General features: G+C 40.3%; 1 protein-coding gene across 1 annotated transcript in view; it reads right to left on the reverse strand.

Annotated features, from left to right (window-relative positions):
• Positions 1-13,166, reverse strand: part of cdh23 (cadherin-related 23) — a 196,156-nt gene extending 182,990 nt beyond the window's left edge. The window contains exons 1-2 of the mRNA XM_059359157.1: positions 12,914-13,166; positions 11,600-11,680 (exon numbers count right to left, since the gene is read on the reverse strand). The gene's annotated coding sequence lies outside the window, so the exon portion shown is untranslated. The remainder of the gene's footprint in view (positions 1-11,599; positions 11,681-12,913) is intronic.
• Between the last annotated feature and the right edge of the window lie 870 nt (positions 13,167-14,036).

Genomic DNA, 14,036 nt, shown 5'->3' on the forward strand with positions numbered 1-14,036 from the left:
CAGTGTAAAGTGAAGAGTAATATCTGGACCCGCTGTGCTCTCTCCAGAGAGGCCTGGCTGCCCACATGGCTGTATCTCCTGGCTTACAGCACTCGATATTATTGATTACATGGCAATTGTGTCTGACTTGCCTTAACCTCAAAGGCTCCCTTCTCAGAGGAGTGGTGGGCCTTAGCCAGCAGCCAAATCTGGATTATCACAGCAAATCAATGGCAGATTTCTGCCCGCCCTCGGTCCTCATGAAAAAGCCATCACTCATTAGCGCAGTGATCACAGACAGATTAGCAGACATTTGGCTTTGTCAGGGAGGAGGGAGGGGCCGCAGTGCTCTGATGAGCTGAGTAATGTCTTCCTTCCCGCCCTCCTGATCTCTTCATCTCCAACATGACGTGACTTTCTGAAAGCCTTACTCAGCAAACCTCACTCACATGACAAGAGTGCAATGTAAACGGGATGGCATTTGGTCTGCAGAGCATGTAGTGCTTTCTGAGTAGAAATGATAATCAAAGTGACACGGCACATTGATGCTGAGTAAACGGTTCACTTTGGTTAAGAAAGCGGAACATCAGCACCAGCAATTTCACATACAACCCGGCCAATTAGTAGCCAGGGTCTTTGGAAAAGCAGTATAACAACGGGCAAACAATGAGTTCTCCTTGACAATGACACATAAATATGTGTTATATTATAGTGGTTAGCAGATTTTATTTGGATGAACCATTTCAGACGGCAAGAAGGCAACAAATCAAGTCATACTGTATAAGAAGCAGTGAAGCTTTACTTCCACATCAAACCTCCATTTTTGAAGGACCATACCTTCCATCTTTATACACAGTTTTGTAAATCTACCTCAAATCATAAAACGAGTCAGCTGTAAATAAATTGTAAAACATGATTTGAACAGCTTCCATCTCAGAAAAAATGAAGCAGGTCACTGCTGATTGGCTACTCACAACAACAACCAAATTAAATTAATTTTAATCCCTCCTCTGTTCTCACTGGCACAATTATAATAATATTGACTTATCAAGCTCAGTAATAATTATTAAGTCATGGCCATATATTGTACAATTTGGCCCACCAACATGATGCTGGAATAACCAGCAGGGTTTTCCCAACTATTATGAGACCGCGCAGCACCTAGTCATTTTTTCACAGCATCTTTTCTGATTTTGCTACTTCTGTCAGCTCCTCCACACACAAACACCGTCATTATATCAGCAGCATTAAATGGACATAAAATTGCTATCATTTAAAGCAATTCTTTCTGGGACAATATATGGTTCAACAGAATGTGATTATTGTGACAGGCCTATCTTCTAACCAATTAAAGAATTTGCTGGGGAGTTCTTTATTCCAATCAAGGGTTTAAGGGTAGAGAGTGTCATATGCCGTCCAGATTGTAAAGCCCCTTGAGAGAAATGTGTGATATTGGGCCATATAAATAGACTTGACTCGAGCCTCCTCTCAATAAAAGATCACTAACTCCCTCCCAGGCAAACAGAAGACGCATGTATCGAACTATAGGAAACATGCCAAGCCAAACTGTTCTTCCACTTGAAACGCTGTCTGCAACTTCTTTGATCCTGTACGGGCCGACAGTAGAGCTAAACACGGACAGAGAGACGGGGGCCGCTTACAAAGGACCTGGGGAGATGGTAATTATCAGGAACAGGATGGGAGCGCTGCAAGGCGCCACATTACAGCACCCTGTCACAAAACGCTTGAGCAGGCACAACTCAGACTCCTTGTCCTGTGTTGACCAGCACCATGGTGTGTGTGAGGGAGAGTGACACGGGCCTGAGGGAGGGGTGGGGGTTGATTAGTGTTCACTTGGAGTAAATAGTGGGGGAGAGGCGTCCTCCTGTGCCGCACACTGAGACGCAGCTGGGTCAGAGAGTCGAGTCATTTGTCAAGTGGATGCTGAGGAGCTGTGTCTGCAATAAGAAAAACTGATTAAAGACTGAGGGTGCAATGATGGGGCCAACATGTTGATGACACTTCATATTATAGACAAGTCAACTCCCGCACTACTGCATACTGTCTGTGCATACTGCTCAGGTGACGTGGTGAAAGAGGGACAATGTAAATTTAACCAATAAATCGATGATGAGCAAAAAGTCTTTAAATGAGGTCATAATGTACTGCAGGCTCAGACTACACCCTGGGGTAATTTTGGCATCCATAGCGGATGTTCTCTTGATCTCCATCTACACATGCGGAGAGCGACATGAACAAGATTAATGTGCTACTGCCTTCATATCAATGGAGTATATTGTAATCTATGATACTCGTATTGTAATTTATTATCTCATTATGTCGGCATTCCTTTAGAGATATGAATTGGGGGCCATGAAATCTAAATTTCAGGGTTGAGAATTATGTGGAGAGACAATAAGTGATAATAATTAATGTTTGCTCAACCCTGCCTAGCTCCAGTTTTACTGTACAACTGAGAACTCTGGTGTCCCCGCTTTGGGCTGCAAGGAACCTTAACGTACCACCCCAGCTCAGGAGGACCAGCTGTCCTTCACTGTGGGGACCCTCTCATGTAGATTAATTCTCCACTACATCAGAAGGATATGTCCGTTCTTCAGCCAGGAGACAGCTCAGGTCCTGGAAGATGGTCTTGACATAGACCTGTGCTGTGTTCCAATACCCATACTTCCATGATACACTTAAACGCAGAACACTATCCGCACTTACTAAGTACGCAGATTTCAGCAGGTGACTGTTGTTCCAAATCTAATACTCCGTGGTGCACTTACGCTCGCGACAGCCGCCGCGGCTCGTCACCCGCGAAAAACTTCCGGCTTTGAACGGCGAAAAAATGATCCTTTGTGTTGTTTAATCTTTACTTCTACAATCCGGCAATATGGCTCAATTAACGCAGCAAATGTGGAGAATGCGCCTGCGTCGTCAGCAATGTTATCTAGACGGACAATGCTCCGCTGTTGTTTCGGCCGGCATTACAAACAAAAACATTTTTTTCGAGCTGAGCGGCTCTGCCTGGCTCCGCCTCTTCCGCTACGTAGACAAGATGGCGGCCGTTGAGTGCATATAGTGTACATCGTTCCACACTCAGCGTTTTGACCGTTATGAGGGCAACATCCGGGTCTTTTAGGTACACTTCTTTTCGCCGCGATCGGAATCGGAACACCCTGTGTACTCAAACTAAGTATAGTAAGTACGGGAAGTATGGGTACTGGAACACAGCTCTGGACTACCTCAACTCGTTCCTGGCTGTGTGTGCCATCCAACCTCTGCAGCTTATCCAAAAATTGGCAGCCCAACCTACTAAGTTCTCCCACACTCATCCCACTCCACCACACCTAGTATGGACTTTCAGTGGGAGCTTATGATTTAGTCACTGGTACTTGCCCAATAATGTGCGATTGGATCAGGCCCATCCTACATCCACGACATGGTCAAAAAATACACCCCAGCATGTCCACTGTGCTCTGCTACTGCAAATTTACTTGATACTTCCGCACTTCGAGGGGGGCCGAGCTATCCCTCAACATAATCATGGCCAATAGCTGTCAAGGCTCCACAAGAGTGGATCAAGCTGGATTGATATCAGGACAACAGAAACTCTTTTGAAAATAAATCTTTTGTCCCAGTCTAGAAAATTGTCTGTTCAGACTGCACCTTGGTAAATAAGTAAACATAAAAACAAAAGGGCACTCAGAACACAGATCTATCTTGCAATGTTAGCTTCCCAACTTGAGGGGGCGTTAATGGACATTCATTTTCTAATTATTCCAATACCATATGAACGCAGCACAAATGGCAAATCTCACAAAATCATCAAAACAGCAATATATTTTGAAGCAGATCCAAATCAGCGGGCAGATGAAGAAATGAATGGGCTCTTCCTTGGTCCATGCTACTCCCTTTAATGAGAATCAGGCCAAAAGTTTTTCCCAGTAATCCTGCTGATAGACAAACAGACCGACAACAAACCTCCTTGGAAAAGGTAACTTGTAATTTTTCTATCTTTTAATTGTTTCTCAATGGAGTACTCGAAGCAGTGCAGCTTTTTTGATGAAACTGATGGGACTTGCATGACTCTAGCAATTTTAGGGCTGTATCCACATGGTTGCATGCACCTAAGTCACTCTGGATAAAAAATGATTTCATGCAACTGCTCTTCTCTTGGCCATTTGCATCCATGTCTCATATGTCTCGTATTCTGTTATACATGTGGAGACAACACTGATAACAGTGTACCTCCATTCTGCTTTCATACTTAGTTTCAAGATTAGGACTGAGCAGGTAAGCTTTCTTTTATGGATATTACAAAAGAATTTGCTAGAAAGATAATAGCAATTTTTGAGTGAAACCTTTGTCGGAAACGTTCTCATCACAGTTTACTTAGAGAACAGATTACAGTTATTTTCACTTAATACTAGATACAAAAAGGTGTACAAACACAACATAAGTGGACTTTCTGTAAAAAATTAAATAAAAATAGAAAGAGGCCAATTGTCGAATATGATATGAGATTCAAAAACCAAAGAAACGTGCAACAAAAGGTGTGTAGGATGCAAGCAGCCATGTCTGCTGCTGCCACCTCCTTTTTGCCTGAGTGCAGACTGACATAACAATCTTAGCTCTCTGATTTTAGGCTTTTAGTGTTTTTGTGGACAAATTGTAGTGAGAACATAATGATACACTCCATGACTTTTTCCTCTCATCCATCTACTGATAAAAACAGCACAGATCAATACGCTGTCATGCACCTCTTGTCCTCTGCTCTACTTTTATTCTACTGAATCGCAATGTCGCCAGCTTCACCTCTGTTTCACCATGCAGACAGCCTATAACAGTTTTTATGTGACAATGAGATGTATTGTTAATGAGCTCCCCTTGTTTTATACTGTAATCACGCCATTGGCACCCTACTCATCTCAATCTATATTTGCCTCAACTCTCCCCGCAAGCCTGTGATTTCTCTTTCTTCGCCTCCTAAACATTATGCGAGTAAACAAATTTGAAAAGCCTGCATAATGTGAACTGATTGCCTCTTCCCCACATTTTGATGCCAGTCCTAAAATGCCTGTTTCTTAACCAGGCTTACTTTTCACTTGGCCATTATCCGCTGCAAAGAGCTTGGCAAAGCTGTCCCAGCAGAGGCCTGTGTGTATATCAGACAACATAAACACAGACAGCTGTGTCAGAGGGCAGCCGATAGCCTGTAGAGACTCATTCATCTCCTTTTGTCTCTCTCTTTGTTACAGCGCAGTCATTCCAGCCCGACAACAGCTGACTGTTTTTATCCCGGTTTGAAAGATCAAAACACATCATTTAGTAGAACCTCTTCAACAGAGATGACCTTTGCATCTCAACACTTCACCTCTCTCCTCCTTCAGCCCCCTCCTATCTTAGATCCCCTCATTGTCTCTCGTCCTGTCCTGTCTGCCCCATTTCAGCCGCACTTGAGGGCAGCATTCCATGCGTAAATACCAACAACGAGGATTTGTCACACAACAAAGCTGCCATTAAATTGCTTGTTTTGTTTGTTTATACATGCCATGGTGTATTTGCAGGGGAGAATGTGACTCCAAATGGTAAATGCTACCGGCTTTGATACGGATCCCTAATGTTTTAACTGTGAGGAATGAAAGGCCTCCATCCCTCCTTCAGACAATTTTAAATTACTTCATAATGGTTTCACACTTGCACAATAATGAATCAATACAGAGTGTTTAGGATTAGTCGCAATGGACTACAACAAGATTATTACGGATGGTTGGGTTTTAACAACTTTTTAAGCAATCATCTTCTTAAAAAAAAAAGAGGCCTTGTCAATCATGGGTCTGTGAGCTTTTTGCCCACCATGACAAATTAAGGAAAGCAAGGCTTCACATCCATAAGGACAGCAGAATGCAGGGACTGGTGGGCCACCTGCAATACAACAGGATGAGCAAAAGGATCTTCTCAGCCCTCCCCTCCTTGCCAACCTGTTTTCTTCAGTTCTGCCTGACTGCCTTGGCTGATTTAATGACCACACAGCTGGACCAGCACAGAGGTGGTTGTAGAAATGAGGGAAGTCAGAAGCGTGCAATGATCATAATCGTAAGTGCATGTACAGTAGGAATGTTGTGTGGACATCCAAAGCAGCGTGGGCAACGCAGAAAACTGACATTTAAGGACTGAGTTCTGTGTCAAAAGCTGTCGCTGTGCTATAACCACAACAGTCCATTATTCTGTCAGAAAAAATACAACACTGTATAAATACAATAAAAAACATTTCTGTCAACTGCAACCCTGAATATGAGTAAGCATATTAATATAAAAGAAAACATTAAGAACTACATTTATGAGCTGTTGCACAATAATCCAGAGCATGTATTCAAACGTTTCAGATGCTTTCACACCTGGAAATCAATGCTAAACCATTCCCAATGCTTCCACTCACAATTTCCACAGATTGGCAAGGCTACAAGAATTATATTACCATAAGAAAAATAAGATGCTTCATTCTAACACCTACCACTCTACCATAATCTACATTGCCTTCTCTCCCTGTCCTCCTCTACGAGTTTACCATTCTTCAATTATACAATACTTCTGTGCTTTCTTGTCCTCACACCTTGCTCTGCTCCCTGTCTGAGACCTCATAGGCTAGCCCAGTAGACTCACTGTATCTGCAATTCATTCTTCTATCACTCACATTGGGTTTCATTTGGGCCCGTCACTCAAGGTGTCTGTCAGATATGGACTCTCCATTTCACCATTTTTTCCCCTTCCTTCTCTTATTCTGAATGAACTCAGGGAGAGTGACAGACACTCAAAAAGGAAAACTGTCAGAGGCATGCTTTCCCCACTTAATGCATGAAAAATAGCATTTTTTCCACCAGCTTACCACAAACAGTGAATTAGAAAAAAGTTTACACATATAAAAATGCAGGTTTTAAAAATTCTAATGACTAAATGTTATAAATTAATAAAAAATCTGAAAAAAATGCACAAAAAGTATTTTTTTCCATATTCTAAAAAGACAATATTCCCATAAAGCTGTTTACAATGCTCATGAAGATTAATATTCCACTAATATTCCTGCAGTTGTGCATACATCACATCAAAATATGGACATGTGAACAGCTGGAGCTGCTTGTTATATTTTGATTCTTCATATCAAAACTGCATCATTTTTAAAGTTTCCCACCATTGGCAGACTTGTTGACGGTGCAAAAACTCCTGCTTCACTCCATAAACAATGTCCTTGAGAAGGTAACAATTGTGATATTTGCACATATCCAAAACCAGTTGCTATGCAATCCTTTCAAAATGTTTAAAAGAAGGTGGGTTTCACCTTCCAACTTTGTTGTTGTTGATTTATGTACAACAACAGCAACCATAGCTACGCACAGAGCTGACCATAAACAGGTAAGAGTTTGTGTTTCATATTCTGTGCTTAAAAAACATCAACTGAGACGCATATTCTAAACGCGCTGTACAGATATAAACCAGTATATCTCACATTAATCCGAATATGCTACATTCAGAATGAGGCCCGATTCACAATATCCAAGCGGAATATGCGTTTACCAGACCTGTATCCAATTCGGAAAATAAATGATATTCGGAAAAATTGTGACATATTAGTTTGCATATAAGCATCAAGTAGTAATTTTCACATGACATTCTTTCTTGCTTAAGCTTTCTGACAGAGGCCAGCATGTTTTGTGCCAAAATATCTTGGTCCTGCAGCCCCAAGGCATGATGATACAACCACCATGTTTCTCCTTGGATGGTGAGCTGTGGTGGATGATGTCATTGTGATCTTTGCAATGACTCTGTGGCAACACATTTTCTAAACTGCTTGATTTTAAACCTTTCAACAACTAGATCTCAGATCCTTTGGCAACTCTTTGCAAATCATGGCTCTCCCAGTAGGACGCCACTCCAAACATTCAAGCGAATCCTACAGCAACAGCTGACTTTAATCTGGCTTCAGTCAAAATCTCTTTCATTGATGGCAGGTGTATACTATTTACCTACAGGCGTGAATTTAAATGTGATTGGTTCCATTTGAACACAGCTAAAAGCCCCCATTATAAAAGGATGTGCAGACTCATGCAATCAGGGGTTGTTTTTTAATTCAAAATGTTCCTAATATTTAACATTTTTTTCTAGATTTTATCATTTTTAAAATCATGTTAAAGATGTAACAAGTCTGACATTGATGTTATTTCTCTCGTCACATTTCAGGAACCTGTGTGTGGACTTTTTTTTTAATCCATTGTATGTGATGAGCTGGAGAAAAACTGCTGTGTTGGATGCATTAATTGGGGGAAAGCATGCTGCTGACAGTTTTCCTTTCCTTATTGAAAATCGAATTCTTTGAATGTGAGAGGATTAACAAAATGTTCTTAACTTGTATGGTATACTTTGTAGCAGCGGTAACCATAGCAGCACATATTCTGGTGAGAAAGACCTACAACCTGGGATTACTGAGGCCAACATTTCCATGCAACATAATTCAGAAGAAGAAGTGACAGCATTTACTCAGAGACAGAATGAGATTGGTCACTCATTTTTACGTCATAATTCTGATTCTGTATAGCCCACATAACACACATCACTGTATGCACTGTTTAATCTGACAGTTTGGAAGCAACACAATACAGTTGAGAAAAAAATGTCCTGGAAATATTTCTGCTGAATTTCTGCTCTTAGGCATGTTTTATGTATGCTCACAACTCAAACTGTGATGGTTAGTCATTTCTTCCCTCCCTGTCCCTGGCTGTCATAAATTGCCTACACATATAAAAGCCAGCGTATGAAAACAATTTCAGATTTTAAATAATGGAATTACTCTCATGATTTAATGTAGCGAAAGCTTTAAAGTTTGTCAAAACTTTGAATCCAAAAGAACATGAATCTCAACAAATCTGCCTTTCTTGAAATCATGAATGTCACAATGCACATAATATCATCCAGACTTAGATATAATACTTGGAATAACAAACCCATTTTGCATATGGTAATTTGAGCACTTAAGCAAAAACATTTTAACTGGCTGATAATAATGAGCACTCAGGCCAGGAGGAAAAAAAGAAAAAAGAAAAATGTCATAAAACTGCTATGCCTTACTCTGAAAAAGTATGGTTATACCTGAAGCAATTTCTGCATGAAGACTTAAACAGCATTGCATAAAATATTTAAAGACTGGTGCTGCTGTATCTACCGTTAGAAGATGGATATATATATATTTATTTATTAATTTAAAAAAAATACTGACCCAAGCCACAGGATTAATAGTTAGATTCCCAAATGTAGTGGTGTTCCCCTTTAACCTGGCGTTGCGTCGCTGCCGCGTTCAGGTGACACATGAATAAATAAGTGGGCACCAAGGCGCTTCCCAGCAGGCACCTCTTGAGTCGCCAGGGCTACCTGAGATAACACTGTACACTTGACACCTCTGCGCAAGCATGCACACTACCTCACGTTTTCTGGCCGCTTAATTACTATGATTAAAAAAAACCCGGGATAAAACAGCAACAGTTGGAGTGGACCATTACAGGAGAAAACACAACTTGAATGAAGTGGTCGTGGATGCGATATTATATTGCCCAAAACGTAACCGATCCTCTCATTGGTCTGATAGCCCATCAAAATCCTACTTACATAATCAATCAACAACTTCTACAACTCTTTGGTGCGCAAATTAGAGAGACACTGCTAATGATGCCAAAGTAAGAGAACTATTAGGAAGCGTAAAAGTCGACAATTACGCACCAACTATCAGATGTAGGAAATGTTACACCATCTAATAAAAAGCGTTATCCTTTGTGTGAAAAGCTCCTGTCTGCCGCAGTGACTCCTCTAATACTGCTCCGTGTCTATCAACTCATAGCAGCATGAACATGTCATTATCATATTGTCCTACCTTCCTCGTCCGTGTCCGTCGCTGGCTGAGCGCCTTTAGATTCGATTGCCTGTCCTGCTGTGATGCGTTACCAAGTATCTGCTACCCCCTCTCTCTCTCTCTCTCCCTCTCTCACTTCTCCTCTATCTCTCTCTCAATATTTCTCCCGTTAGCTTTACTCTATCACCACCAACGCCCTGGTCACTGCAAATTTCACTTCCAAGGCTTCAGAACTACCACTGCAAAACATAAACCTTCACTTGTTCGAAGCTCCTTCATAATGTCCCGTATTATACCCACTGCTCCTAAACCAGGGCTACACTCCAGCAATTCCAGCACTTAGTCAGACCCATACGTTTTAGTGTTACTTAAAAATTCTGGCTGTGCATGTGATCTAACATTGAGGATTTTTACATTTTGCATTTGATGTGGCTTGAATTTATTAGAGCCTTTTCACAGGTGGCAAATCTAAGACATGGCCCTGCTGCATTTATGTCAGTGAAAAATGTAAAATAATTACGCTAAGATGTGTTGACAAATCACTTGCAAGCTTCACTGAAGAGGGCTGAATTCACTGAGATTACAGAGAGCTATTTATGAGCTCCCTAAATAAGCTTATGAGCTAATATATTACACAGATTAAATTTAAAATCCATTATTTAACCAGAGTTCATGAAGCTGAAGAGCAATAGCCAGTGTAATAGCATCACCTAGTGTATAAAATAAAAAATACAAAACATAGCAAGAGCCACACTACCCAATGAGACAACTTTTGGTATATGAGACACACATAGGGGAAGGAATAGGTCTGTGCATAGGTCTTCTCTAGTTTAAACAACTTCACACTTTAAAATCATGAGCTTGGAGTTTAAACAGACTGGATGTAAAATCACGGTTTTAAAAAAGTAATTAATTGAAATTGTATATACTTGGATGGTTGTTCATTGGCTGGTCTACCCAGAGAGCCATATCTCATTGCTCATCTATGGGTTTTTATTTCTATGAAAGCATCCTCTGATGTAGAGAAGACTGTATGCTCCAGCATCTTTAAAACAGTTAAAATCCAAAAGTACAATTGGATGAGGACACCATTCTGATTTACCAGTCTCAATCAGGTCATGCCCAATAGTTTCCTCTGTGACATGGTTGTTCATACTTGAAGGTCTTTGCACAGACTTGAGGGGGAAAGGACAACACTCGACTTACAGGTTCAAGACTACAAGATGCTTGTAGAAGTCAAAAGGTGCTGGACACCACTACTGTCAAGATACTGTGGCAGCTGGTTTGGTGGTGCAATTGAGTGGCCAAAGTGCACCAAAGTGAGGTTTTTATCAGCGATGTATTGCTTTTGTACAATGAGATTTTTTCAATGTGACACCAAAAAAGTTTCATAGCTTCCAGGCTTACTTCAATGGTATTTGGCCCATAGAACATGCACAGGAATGATTCTACTGCTAGTTCCACCAGTGAGCTCCCGCTCAGCCCATACACTTTATATTGTGATGACATCGATTTTTAAAAATCTGTTTTCTCAACTTGAGGAAAATGTTACCAATATAAACCTCCATGTATCAAAAAGTCATGGTAGAAAGTCATAATTGACTTTGTTTGCAGATAACCAGATAAACCTAACTAGGTAGTTTTGGTTCCCAAATACCACCAAACTACAACCGCTTCAACGGTTGTCCAGTAGTACTGTGCACTTGCAGATAGACCTACCTGTATGTGCCTGGCGAGTAATTCTTATCGGTCTGAATAGGTGTCACCACTGGGTCCAGTATCCAGAGCTAAACAACTACACTGCAAAAAAAGAAAAGTTGGGTGAACTCAAAATTTCAAGGCAACAAACTTCGATAGCATTGATACGCTAATGGCTACTCTTGTAGCTGTAACAAGCAGCGTCGCTAGCGTCAGATAGCCGCTAGCTTTCGCTAATGACCGAATTTCACCGCTTTCCCGCATTTCACAACAAAGAAATAAGAGTTAGCGAGCTATTGTCCCTTGTTGTGAACCCCAACTTAAAGATATAAGCAACAACAACTCACAAACTTATTTTTGAGCAGACAACTGGCTGCTTTGTTGTGCTAACTTACATTATTGCCCTAAATGTCAATAATTTATATTTCCAAGTTTTACCAACTTAAATCACTGTTTTAGGCCAAAAAAAATTACAAATTGGCTTTTTTGCAATGTAATCCACGGTGAGTATTACACAGAAACATTACACAGAGGCCAAAAAAAAATACAAATTGGCTTTTTTGCAGTGTAATCCACGGTGAGTATTACACAGAAACATTTCAGGTGAGTGAGTGGTTAATTCAGTAAATTTGTGACCTTTACAGAGACACAGTTTAACATTGTAATACATAAATACTTTTCTATATATCTTATTACATGCATGTGAGCAATAATTAATCTGGATGGAATCACATTTCCTAAAGAATAGAAGTGGAAGAAATACAGTTGAACCCATTTCTTTCTAGCGACCAAACCTGCAAGCTTTGTTACTTATTCTGTTAAAGGCAGAGAGAGCAACAAAACAAAATCAAGAGGGCAGGGTCCCCAATTGTTTTGTGTATACATTGTTTTTTACCCCCTTTAGGAATATACTACTCAACGTGGCTTTAAGTCAGTTTTGCAGTGTAGCAAAGCAGATGTGCTGCAGAACAGCATTTTCCACACAAATCAGAGCTTCAGTGCTTTGCTTCCACATTTACTTTTAAGTCTTGATAACATTTCTGATATCACCTGTGCTCTGTTTTAATCCAAGCATATGAAAGACATTCCCTTGCTAATGGTCAGAAATGCACCTCCACCACTCACAAGCTTTAGGAAAAACATCCAGTTTGATACTGAATTTTTTATCGCTTGGAGAGATACTCACTGAAGGGAGATATCGAAGAGACAATGTGCTAATGTGGAAGCAAATGCAGCCCTGTATTGGAATGAAATGAGAACCCTTTTGAACTTCAACTGTCTTGGATCTTCTTTTGTTTACAGGTAAACAGAAAATAAAATATATATGTTACTCACATCGCTGCTGTTCTGATGACTTTCATCCCAAGATGCAAGTGGTACGGCTAAAAGCACAAACGCAAATGTGTCATGGCTACAAAGTGGTTTTCAGAAAGGGTTTCGCACCACTGTATGCAATATGCATAAGTTCAAGTAACAGCAAGGATTTATTGTGAAGAATGCACAATATCATATTTCCATGTGTTCATAATTATTCTTTGCCAGAAAATATGGTTACTTTAAGTCACAAGTTTATTGGTATTAAAACATTAGTCTCAAGTCAAACCAAGCTCTCCTCTCTCACCACCACCTTAATGTATTTATGATTCACAGAGTACAAAGTGGTATTATGCTGCTATCTGCTGGATATTTTACTTAACTACAGTTTAGAGGTACTCTGCACTGAAGTGCCTCTCAAACAGCATTAAAGTTTGAAACAGTTTGGTTTAGCTCCAAAGGTCAGTTTCAATTATAATGTCAGGAATGGTTAAATGTATTCACAGTAGTATCCAACAGGGTCAGATTTATCACTTTTTCCTAGTGTTTTGCACTAAAACTTAATGTATATCTCCTTGTGTAGCCAGTGTTAACAGATGGGTGGTATTCTTTTGAGCCTACATGATGTGTATTTGCTGTATTCGGCTTAGCTGACCTTTTTATATTCCAGTAGGGGATTAATTATTGTGTTTATCCTCCTACACATATTTCTGGTACAAGTCACAAACACTTAAGACGGAAAGCCCCTGGCCAAGTAATGGATAGTGGGTGAGTAGGTGGATCTATGCTATAAAGGCCACACTTAGTGGTACTGTAAAACCACAACAGTGACGACCCCATACAGTCTCTGTACTACTTTCCGCTGTCACTTTTAATATATGTAAAAGTCCTCAATTTTCTGTATTAGCTTTAGTCCACTGCATTTAAAAACTTAGTATTCCGGTGTGGTGCCAATGGGTAAATACACCTGACACAAAAACTTATAATTGCCTTTTTTTCAAGTTTTGCAGGAAACACAAAAAACTTTACCAAATGTGTAACATATGACATTTATTGATCATTTCACTCAAAAAGGATGTAACAAAGGATGGCTATTGGCATAGTAATAACATTGTGTGTAATTTATGTAACTTAAGAGAAATAA

The sequence above is a fragment of the Centropristis striata genome, chromosome 20 (assembly GCF_030273125.1).
Source record: "Centropristis striata isolate RG_2023a ecotype Rhode Island chromosome 20, C.striata_1.0, whole genome shotgun sequence".
NCBI lineage: Eukaryota > Metazoa > Chordata > Actinopteri > Perciformes > Serranidae > Centropristis > Centropristis striata.